We start from the raw sequence: 12,470 nt of genomic DNA on the forward strand, positions 1-12,470 counted from the left end.
CATTTAGTGTATTGTCTCCCATTCCATTCAACTTTGCATCAGCAGAAACTTACATATTTTCCTTTGAATAAATATGCAAATATGCAAAAATATGCAAAAATACACAAATAGTTACATAAGAGGTATCATAACCATTTACATAATTTACCTTAGTACTTAACATTTAGTGTATTGTCTCCCATTCCATTCAACTTTGCATCAGCAGAAACTTACATATTTTCCTTTGAATAAATATGCAAATATGCAAAAATATGCAAAAATGCACAAATAGTTACATAAGAGGTATCATAACCATTTACATAATTTACCTTAGTACTTAACATTTAGTGTATTGTCTCCCATTCCATTCAACTGTGCATCAGCAGAAACTTACATATTTTTTCTTTGAATAAATATGCAAATATGCAAAAATATGCAAAAATACACAAATAGTTACATAAGAGGTATCATAACCATTTACATAATTTACCTTAGTACTTAACATTTAGTGTATTGTCTCCCATTCCATTCAACTGTGCATCAGCAGAAACTTACATATTTTCCTTTGAATAAATATGCAAATATGCAAAAATATGCAAAAATACACAAATAGTTACATAAGAGGTATCATAACCATTTACATAATTTACCTTAGTACTTAACATTTAGTGTATTGTCTCCCATTCCATTCAACTGTGCATCAGCAGAAACTTACATATTTTCCTTTGAATAAATATGCAAATATGCAAAAATATGCAAAAATACACAAATAGTTACATAAGAGGTATCATAACCATTTACATAATTTACCTTAGTACTTAACATTTAGCATATTGTCCCCCATTCCATTCAACTTTGTCTCAGCAGAAACATGCATATTTTCCTATGAATAAAATATGAATTTTATTTGCATACATTTCAGGAAATGAAATGTATGAATTTGCATACATTTCAGGAAAGTTTTAAAACATCCGAAAGTCCACAGACTCCACACGGCCTGAAGGGGTCACTCTGCAGTGGATCCCGCTGGTCGGATTCTTAGAAATCCAACCTCATCTTAGTCTGTCTCGAATTTCTCCGGCATCCCTACTCCAGGTAGAGCTGGAAAAACTCCTGCCTGAAACCCTGGAGAGCTGCTGCCAGTCAGCGTTGACAATACGGGGTGTGGTGGACCAAGGATCTGACTCAGTACTAGGCAGCTCCCTGTGTTCCTAATGGAAGTAATACACATGGCCATCTAAAAGGGCCCCATATGACCATGAAATCTGTGTCCATCATTACCTAGCTGCAGGACTGGGGAGGCTCCAATAAGCCTCCCCAGTTGTGGTGCCTGAATTGCCAGGCTGAGACAGGGATGTGGGTCCCTGACACAAAGGGGGGCAATTTCTTGGGGTGTGCAGGCCTCATGGACATGGAGATCCTGACTTGGGGATCGTGGCTCAAGAACCCCCGATTGCCTTGCTTGGTCAGGCTCTCTCTCTCGCTTGACCATTGTGCCAGTGCCTGGGTTGACCTCCAGTGCCATTGGCTGATGGATTGGAGCAGTGGAGGCTGGTGGCTCTGATTTCGGTGGGGCTGTGGATCCATTTTGGGTTATAATCAGAACCAGCCAGAACTCTAAAGGAGCTATCCAGTGTGCTGAACCCTATCCCCCAAATTAGGTTCAGTGCCTTGGATAGCTCCTTTAGAGCTCTGGCTGGTTCTGACTGAAACCCGGAGCAGATTCACCGCTTTGCGCCTTGGATAGCTCTTTTAGTGTCCTGACTGAAACCCGGAGCAGATTCACCGCTTTGCGCCTTGGATAGCTCTTTTAGTGTCCTGACTGAAACCCGGAGCAGATTCACTGCCTTGCGCCCTGGATAGCTCCTTTAGAGTCCTGATGGAAACCCAGAGCAGATTCACCGTCCCGCTGACATCGGAGCCATCAGCCTCCATTGCTTCAGATCAGGCCATGCACTTTGCCCACCTAGTCCAGTCTTGCCTGCTTGGACCGGCAGCGGCTCTCCGGGGTCCCCAGCAGGAAGACATCTTTCCTCCTCCCTCCTGCCTCACCCTTTAACTCCAGCTCCAGGTTTTCGAGGGTCCTTGGGCAAAACCTGGGTGGGCAGGTGAGCCTGCCTCCTCACCGCCATTGTCACCAGCTGCTCTCGCTGCTCCTGCTCATCCTCGCTCCAGCCCACTCACTGGACAGGCAGAGGGCCAGCGAGAAAGTCAGCAGTGGTGTCTGCTGCTGCTCCTTCTCGCCACCTCCGTCACAGCCCCACTGAGACTGGAGCCACCGGCCTCCACTGCAAGGCTGCTCTAACCACTAGACCACACTGTTTCTGGAAACAGTGTCAGAGGAGATGTCCCACGTTCCAGAGCTGGTGGGGAGTGAGGGCTAAGAGGATAAAGTAGAAATTCCCCGGTTCAAGTTTCACCCCAGCCGTTAACTCCATAGGCACCTTTAGACAGGCAGCTCTTGCACAGCCTCAGCAGCCCTTTGGCAACATGGGCTCTGAAATAAACTGGACCCACCTGAATAATGATGCATGTGATTGTGAAGTGCTTTGTACACTCAAATGCATGGGCTGGGAACTCGAAGTGAAAGGGCCGGCGATGGCATTGGAGCCACCAGACTCCACTGGATTGGACTGGCCTCTCCAAGCTGGGAGCAGTGCTGTTGCTCTGGCTGGGGGCCCAGCCATCCTTTGAGGGCCAGACGGGCCTCCTTGGCTCTCCATTCTAGGCCATTTTCTTCTTTCCCTTCATAAAGGAATACATGAAGAACTGGTTGTGCTGGGATGAAAGAATCCAGAGGAATTTCTCCAGTGGGGAAATGACTTATGGATCTTTGGGCTGATGACTTGTGGGTCTTCACATGCAAAACCCACATGCGTTGTTGTGGTTGTTTTTTCATTCTGATGGTGTAACATTTCACCACCATCACCACCACCACTATGGCCCTGTGGAAGAAAAAAGTTGTGTTGCACTTGGCCCTAAAGTAGTCTGTCTCATATGTCTCATTCGCTCTCACCAGAGTTCGTAAACCCATCTCCCTGCCAGGGAATCCTGCCAGCAGTGAGATCAGGATGAGAGAATGCTTAGCTCTCATGCCAGGCCAGTTTTTCAGGCTGCACGGCTTTCCTCCGATGCGAGGTGCTAGGTTTCTCGGCAGTCTCAGCTCTGCAGCGAGATCACAGTTCTTGGCTCACCCCCAGGTGATGGCTTGGAATATGAAGCTTGGGATTGAGTGGCGTCTGTCTCTGCCATGGGTCAAATGCTGACCACTGGGCTGATGATACTGTTCTAAAATTAACCTGGCTGAACAATGGTACTGCTTGGCACATGGATGGGATCCAACTTGCAATAGTCTTGTAGACAGGAGCAAGCAAGGAGAAGGGACACAGCACGTAAGTAGGCCAAGAGCTAGCCCACCTCTGTTCATCTTGCTGTTGTCAAGGGGCCAGCCAGGACGCGGGTGAAATGCCTGGATCAGGGGCAATGGGATAGGTTCATGCAGGATCAGGAAAGCTTAAGGGCAGACAGACAGACAGCTAGTCCAGCTGGGCTTCAAGGTAGGTACATACAGTGGTGGCTGGTGCCCAATGGGGCTGATAGGGCAGAGGACAGGACAGGTGTTCAGTATTCTATTGAGATTGCCAGAAGAGGACAAAAGATCATGTGTGGCACTCAGCAGCTGCACATGTACCTAGTTGAGGGGGAGCTCTCTGCCACAAGTGGGTGGGGGACAGGTGGTGGGTCCCTGCCCCATTTGCCCCCAATATAGAACTGCCCGTGGGTACATATTCAAGGAGGTTTGACCAGAGCAAGGCAAGAAAAACAAAGGCACAAAGAATGTGCTTTGGTTTTGTTAAAAATAGGGGGGTGAACAGAATGGGGCCCTTTAGGTTCCATTTTTGTTTGTTACTAGGATTCCAGGAGGAATTAATTTTCTTTTTCAGCACCTCCATTTGTAGCCACTCATCACTCATTTGGGAGAGGGGGCTTTCATTCTCTGATGGCTATTGACAATGGACACCATCTACCAAATCGTATCTAACGCTTCAGCCAAGGTTTCCAGATCCGACATGTATTAACAGTTTCTCTCCACCATCCAGTTAGAACTATATCCAGCTCCATCATAGTTTGTTTGTTTGTTTGTTTGTTTACAATTATTCTTAGGCTGCCCTTAAGTGTAGAATCCTTAGTAGTCAGAAGAGTGGAAGCACCATCCAAGGTTTAATTTCAGCAAAGGCTAATGAGGCCCAGAATCCCAGTCTGAAATCTGGAGCTTGAATCTCCCATATGCATTAGGCATATAATGTGTGTGTATGTTTCCCTGAACTGATTCTGAGCCTTCCTTCCTCATCCCACCAAAAAGAGAGCAAAGACGAGGCTAAGCTGAGGGCACCTCATAGCTATGGTGCCACCATTGAGAAAGCCTGGATCCAGAATATTTTCAGGTTTACCCTTCAGAGCGATGTCTTGGGGAGTTTCTAGATGGTCTCCCTTCCTCATACCAGACAGGTCCTGACCTGTTTTACTTGAGAGACAGAATAGCATGTGGCTCCTTCAGTCCATTTGCTGGAGAATTTTCAATCCCATGTGCCCTTTGAAGTGGACAAGGGTACTGGCTGAGTGGTGCCTACAGAGCCAATGGATTCTTTACATGAGTCATCTGTAAAGGCATGAGTAGAGGAGCAGTTTCAGACTGCACGTGTTTGGTCCTCAAGAGCATCTGTATCTCTGGCCAGCTCACTGGTTCCACACACAAAGGCTTGGGTGGAGAACTTGCATGTGGCCTTGGGCCTCATTTTGTGTGACTCTCAGCATCTCCAGACACTGTGGCCCATTGTTGCTCTCCAGACCTCCTGCAGCATCACTTCCTTTTCCATTGTGTCAGTGGGGGCATTAAGGGCCAGGAACAGGAGCCCTCAGAGACTGAAGCCCCCAGTGACAGTGACTCTGAGGAGGTGTCAGAATCAGTCCCTGGTCCTTCTGAACTGGGGCTCACTGCCTTGGATCTCATCCTGTCCACACAACCCCGAGGAGGTGCATTGATTCTTTACTCCAAAGAGTGGACCTCAGCCTCCTATTGGTTCCACTCAGTGCTGGGGTAACATAGCCGTACAATAGCCCCAGGGCCACTGTCCATGGTCCTGATATTAACTCCAGTCTCAGATGAAATCCTGCTGTCAGTGCTGTGTCTTCTTGCCTGAGCTGCTGCCCAGAGCAGATGATGGAACCCTAGATGGAGCAGGACAATGTGCGAGAGACAGAGGCAGAGGAGAGGTGGAATGGGGTGGGGTGCACAGAGAGAGGAAGAGCTATGAAATTCTGCAATGCTGCAAATTCAGCCCACTGGCTTTGCCCACTATAATCTGCAGCTCCGAGATTACTTTTCCTCTGGGTTAACAGTCCTTCACAGGAAAAAGATTCCTCACCCCTGCATTAGGGCTGAGCTAGACATTGCAGGAGCCCCAGATTAATTAATCCCCCCCCCCGTAATGTCTAGTAAAAACAAACAACTTGTGATGTGGCACCACTGCACTTCAGGTTTCCCTGTTCCTACTCCAGTTCATTGGCTGTCATTTGCAATGGTGATCAAATGTGTGATGTGATTTAGTGATATGCTGAAGTTCATAAATGCCTGTCTCCAAATCTGTGCTTGGCCTGCTCATAAGCGTGGCTGCATTATGAACTGAGCATCATTTGCCTCCCAAGTTTTTCTCTGGCTCAGATTGCAGTCTGGGCCAGTGTGCCTCCTAACCACCTTGAATGCTGTAATGCTTCCAGGGACCCTGGGAAATTTAATTTTCCTAGGGCTCCTGAGTCCTTAGTATAAACATTGGGTGCTCTGGAAGTTACATCCCCCATGGTTCCTCTGTCCCAGCTTAAATTGCTGCTGAATCCAATTCTAAATCAAACCAAGGGAACTTTGCCCATCTCATCACTGAATGAGATGACATCCTATGTCTTTTTACTTGATGTACAAGAGGAGGAGACATGGGGCTGTGTTAAATATAAAACAGATGATCTAACGCCTTAAAAACAATTGAACTATGCAAACAAGGAAAAATCAGCAGGGTTTTTTTAAAGACATATGTGCAAATAATCGGGAATGCTAATCCCAGCAAAGCATCCCAATTCCAGCATACATTTTTCTTAAAATTGATTATTTGCTGGAATCGTGTAGTAATAAGAATAACATTCCTGAGTTCTATGACATTCTTACAAACAGTTAATTCTACATTATTACTATTAATATATATATATGTAGTTTTTCCCTTGAAAAAGCCTTTGGTGTTCACACATGTTTTGAACAGCCTTTAGTGTTCAAAACATGTGAGACTATTTTACCATGGTGCAATGAAGTCTCTTGCACATAGTTTTCATTTTTTTAAAAACCAACAAGTCTGAGTCACTGACTACTGAATTGCCATGTGGGAACTGAATCCTAGTCTTGATCGGGGATGGAGGATAACTTTATTCAGTTCACATTTTGATACAAACGTACCAAATTTGTGCTTCCTGAATCAATATATGAATTGGAGTCCAGTTGTCTTTCAATATTTTTGCCATGCAGCTCCTTGAACAAAAAATGCATACAAAAATGCATATAATAGGGGGAAATGCATATTTTTGTGAAAGAAACATGGAACAAAGCATGATATAATGGAAAACATCTTGCAAAAAATAGGTATATTAGGCAAAGGGACATACAAAAATGTGTATCTTAAAAGATATGCGTGCAACAATTCGTACAACCTTCCATGCAGATGTGTGTGTGTGTGTTTTAAAAAATTGTGAACTGATGAAGAAATAGGACAGAATGAACTGAAGGCTGGAAAAAAGAAAAACTGAGGAAAGAATGAAATTGACAGATTTGCCCATCACTAGTCCTGTTGCCCCTTCACAAAACTGTGAGGCTTTTTGCAAGATTTTCTCTATTATCTTGCAGAGCTATATACAAAATGGGTTTCTCCGTACATATCAGAAGAGCCTTTTAAGCCCTGACTTCTAGGAAATGTAGTAATTGGATGTTTCCCTCATCTTCCGGAAATGTTATTTACCGCCACACACCACTGTAGCTCTGTTTCCCAGCTGGGCCTAATGATTTCCAGCAGTTTGCATCCAGGTTTGCCTTGCCTTAATTCCACATGCACCATGAAGTGCTCTTAGACTCCTCTTCTCTGGTCAATTAAGTGTCTGAGGCACAGTGATCCATTTTCGGTTGCTTAAAAAAAGGGGGAGGGAAAGCACCCAACAAAATTATCAGGTGGATCATTCTAAGTTCTTACCTTCTGGGGCTTTCTGGATTTTTGCTGGGGAGAACATTTTAAAAAGCAGTGTCGTTTGACAGCTGGCAAGGGGTCATTTCACATCCTAATTCTGCACTGTGGAGTGGCATCTCGCCAGCCACAGTTTGGCTATGAGCCGGCTCAAAAGGTTGTCCATTCCCAGTTCGAAGAAAGGCAAACCCTGCCAGGCCTGTATTTGCGCTACCAGTTTAGATTGGTTTTATGCCAGTGTGGAGGCCCCCCCCCTCAAAAAAAATCCTGGTCCACCACATCACAGATCTACAGTTTCCAGGGTGCCCTGTGGGAGAGCTGCTTTAAGTGTGCGATACAAATATGTCCCCTGAGTCTCCCCTTGGAGCACCAAAGTCCTGACTCTTGGCCCTAGCAACCCCCTGCTGAGCGTTTCCTACTTCCTTCCCTGCCAGACACTTGCAGTCTCTGCAAACTGCTGACTCTCCATGCCATGTCATCCGCCTTTTGTCCTGACTGTGCCGTAATTATCTGTTTTGATTTGTGTCGCATCCCCCTAATTTAGACATCCTTCCATGTTGTGCCGCTCGCGTCTCCTAATTGCTGCTAGGCGCTTGGCTCACTTGTTTTTTTTTTTAATGTTTGCTTTCTCCCCCCGCCCCCCTCCACTTCCTTCTACTTCATCTGCATCCAAGTGAATTTAACATGCATGAAAAGGAGATAGGTGTGTGATACCAACTCCTTGAATCCCACCACGTTGCAAGAGGAGCAACTGCACACTTGGCAGTTTCAGCCTGTCCTAGTGGGTTTTTTAAAATCCTCCTCTATGAAGTTGGAATAAACCTATTATTATTATTATTATATAATGTTTACATTGTTTTATTATTTGTTTTTAATTGTTTAATTGTTTATTGTTTTTACATTATTATTATTATTATTATTATTATTATTTATTGCAAAGGTAGGCCAGGCATCCAATAGAAATGAGCAAGCAGCCTTGTGCATAGGGATGGGTGACTCACTCCCCACTTTCACATGTGCTCATCCGTACAGCTGTACGGATTTGCTACCACATTGCAAATGGTAGAGCACATGGCTTGCATGCAGTCCCAAGCATCTCCAGCTGCCGCTGGGTGTAGTGGCGAGAGTGTTGGACTGGGAGCCGGGAGATCCGGGTTCTAGTCCCCACTCGGCCATAGAAGCTCACTGGGTGACTTTGGGCCAGTCACACACTCTCAGCCCAACCTACCTCACAGGGTTGTTGTTGTGAGGATAAAATGGAGAGGAGGAGGATACTGTAAGCCGCCTTGGGTTCCTTGCAAGAGGAAAAAAGGCGGGGTATAAATGCAATCATAAATAAATAAATAAATAAAACAAACCCTGGAGAGCTGCTGCAAGTCAGTGTATGTGGACAATACTGAGCTAGATGGGTAAATAATCTGATCTAAGGCAACTTCCTATGCACTAAAACCTCGCTATCTTGCTGCAATAAACGTACCTTTGCTGCATCTCCTCAGCTCCCAGCTCCCCTTCTGTTCCTTCAGCCAGGGGTGGGTGGGAGAAAAAGGAGTCAATTTAAATAGTAAATGGTGAGGAAAGGCCCTAGAGCACATGCTTTGCATGCAGAAGGTCTCCAGTTCATTCTCCAGCATGGTAAGGCAGGGCAGGAAAACAACACCTGCTTGAAGCCCTGGAGAGCCACCGCCTGTTGACAATACTGAACTAGATGGACCAATGGTCTGGTTCCGTATAAGGCAGCTTCCAATGTTCTGCTTCTGAACTGATCTGCAAGGCATGTTTTTAGAAACCCACACAACTTCACCGTGAAGTACATCAGCCTCCCCTAACCCGTTGCCTTCTAGAAGTTTTGGACTACAACTCCCAGCTTCCACAGCCAGCATGGCCACTGGCTTCCAGCCTCTGCTTAAACATCTCCAGCCAAGGAGAGCCTACTGTGGCCTGAGGCAATCTGTTCCATTGGCAAACAGCTCTTACACTTAGGACGTTTCTCCTAATGTTCAGCCAAAATCTGCTTCCCTGCCATTTCTACCCAACGGTTCTAGTCTTGCCTTCTGGAGCAACAGAGGACAAACCTACTCCATCTTCTGTGCGATGGCCCTTCAGATAGCTGAAGACAGCTAGAAGATCTGTGGTACAGGTTTATCACAACTATTTCTGCCCACCCCGATGGAGGGCTTCATTGTAGTTCTGTGAACGTGTGCAGGGGAGTGGGGAGGACTCAGGGCTTTTCTACATGAAGCTTTTAACCCACCACTTTACCAATCTGCTTTGCTTCTGGATTCTTTGTGGGATAAAGATCCAGTCTTCTACACCTGTTTTTCCCAGAATTTTTCCTTCTCTGCCTTTCTATATGGCCCATTACATAATCTCTAGGTGGTGCTGTGGTATAGTGGATCTGCACAACTACAGTAGGGTTTCATTCTGCCTTTCTTGGATATGCCAACTTTTCCTTGATTAAAACAAGCATGCTAAAATGGTTGCAGAGACCCAGTGCTTGAATTATAAAAGGAAAGGTAAGGAGCCTTTCATGAAATCTACAAGCCCCATGCCAGACTCTCCCCAGTTTTAGCCAAATCATGTCCTTCCTAGTTTAGCCTCTCCAAAACATGAGGCCACTGCAAAGGTAACAGGGCCAGGCCCCCTCTTCCCACCATACTTCAATCACTGGGGGGTTCTGTGTTGCAGTTAGGCCTGTACAATGGGGCCAAATTCCAGGGGGCCTCAAATGACTACCCAAGGAGTGGCAGGTGATGAGGGCAGCAGAAGCAAACTCAATTTTATTCCTGTAGTCATCATGGTGCAATGATTGAGGGTGCAATCCTATGCATGTTTAGACAGAACAAAGTCCTTCAACTACCATGCTGGCTGGGGCATGCTGGGAGTTGAAGGACTTTTTTCTGTCTAGACATGCATAGGATTGTGTCTTTAGTGAGTTTAAAATGCAGAACTGCACATGCTCAGAGTGTTCCTTTGCCTTATTTATTTATTTGATTTATTAGCCACCCATCTGGCCGTCTACCTGGCTGCGGGTCCGGTCAGTGTCACAATGTCAGTGGGGCAGTGAATCCATTCCAGGTTTCAGTCAGAACAAGTCAGAACTCTAAAGGAGCTATCCAAGGTGCGAAGCTATCCAAAGAGCTATCTGATGGTTTCAGCACCTTGGATAGCTCCTTTAGAGTCCTAACTGAAACCCGGAGCGGATTCACGGCTTCACACCTTGGATAGCTCCTTTAGAGTCCTGTTCTGACTGAAACCCAGAGCTGATTCACTGCTTTGCACCTTGGATAGCTCTTTTGGAGTTCTGACTGGTTCTGACTGAAACCCAGACTGGATTCATTGCCCCACAGACAGCAGAGCCACCCGCCTTCACTGTACACAACTGAAGTGTGCCATCTGAAGGGATCAGGATCTCCCTCAAAGAATCACATCCCACTTTTCTTCACCCTGCCTCAATTGCAAGCTCGAGAGGCAGTTATCTCACAGCATGGCAGAGGGAAGCAGCACCACCTCCCAGCCTTTGAGCTCTCCTCTCACCCTGGGAGTGCATGATGTGCCTGCTGCCACTGCAACAAGAGGCGTGGGAGGATGTGAGCCCATAATCGGCACCTTTCCTGTGAAGTGAGAGCCCCAAGCTTTCCCACTTGGAAGTGTGGGATCTGCCCTCATGCCTGGTGGCAGCGTAGGCCCCCGCTGGAATTTGCAGTGCCCACAGCCTCTGAGATCAAAATGGGCTGAGAGACCCCCTGTGCGAAGAGGCCCGGAGTGAGTTTACTGTTACTCACATTGCCAAAAAATAATTTCATGGAGTTTGAGCTAGTGGAAATATTAACATATCATACCTATACATACCAAATTTCAGTGTCTGATGCTAATTCAAGCATTGGATAAAGAGGTTTTACATTATGAGCCTAAAATTTACTTCAGCAGCGAATAAACACTTAGGATAAGATTTAGAAACTACTATGTGAGACATAACATCATGGCACTTCAGTAAAATAAATACAAAGAAGCACCATAAAGCAGCCTTTCCCAACCTGGTGCCCTCCAGATATTTTGGACTTCAACTCCTGTCAGCCCCAGGGAGCTTGATTAACGGTCAGGAATGCTGGGAGATGTAATGCACGCGCTAAAGATGGAGGTGGCTGCCTATTAGAACTGATCTGCATATGAGGTGGACTCGGGTGGTAGAAACTTGAACTGTTTCACTCCAGCTTGCCGGGGGGCAGGGAGCCATATTTATGAATTCCCTCCCTGCCACCACCACCACCCCGCCCCATGAATAAACATGTAGTAAACCAGCACAGCAGGGAGAAGGCTTCTGCATAGCCCAGGGATGCTTGAGGACTTTGAGGATTCTGACATGAATTGACCTGATCTATACATCCCGGATTAATGAGCCCACCAGAATGTAGCCATCCACTGGATTTCACGCTTCGTGAATTTTGTGGTGCCGTTCTCAGCTCAAAAAACATACCAAAATACATTTAGAAAGACATATTTTGAGATAAAATACCTTTGAGAATGCCGTGTTTTAAGAGAAAATCAGGATTTAAATGCAAATTTCCATACAGATTTGTTTTTAAATTGCAATTAATGAAAAACAGGATGTTTAGACTTATGCAAATGCAAAAATGACATGTCCGGAAATACTGAACCATCCTTCTCTGGAGAAGCCCTCTCCCCAACATGTCAGTCTTAAAAGCTGCCTGTATATAATAAATTGGTCCATCAAGAAGAGAGCTATGTGACAATTTTCTCCTTGATGTGCTACCTTGCTGCATACAGGGAGCACTTTACATTTGGTTTCCCTTCCCTTCCCCACCACACACACACACAAACACACATGTACACATTCATTCAATTTTTTTCAAATCTCACATTCATTCGATTTTTTTCAAATCCCAAATCTTTTTTTCAAATCTCTGGAGGGCTCCTCCAGAGAAGGATGGTTCATGCATCCCATTTCATGAATTTTGTTATCAGAAAGCAGACCCAATTCCCACCCACCCCTACTACTGAGTAAACATGTGTAGGATAACACTGTCATTCAATGCAGTGATGGAGGGGAATTGCCTCTCTTGGAAGAGGTCCTCCACTGTGCCTCTGTGTGAGTCAGATAGAAACCCTGGAGATGACACAGTGCTCTGTATGGGATCTGATTGGCTCATTCAGTGACTCGTGTGGTGCAGAGATGCAGCAAAATTACCTGCTCTCAGA

The sequence above is a fragment of the Heloderma suspectum genome, chromosome 12, assembly GCF_057233095.1.
Source record: "Heloderma suspectum isolate Gila_16-S chromosome 12, 16-S_ref, whole genome shotgun sequence".
In the NCBI taxonomy this organism is placed as follows: Eukaryota; Metazoa; Chordata; class Lepidosauria; order Squamata; family Helodermatidae; genus Heloderma; species Heloderma suspectum.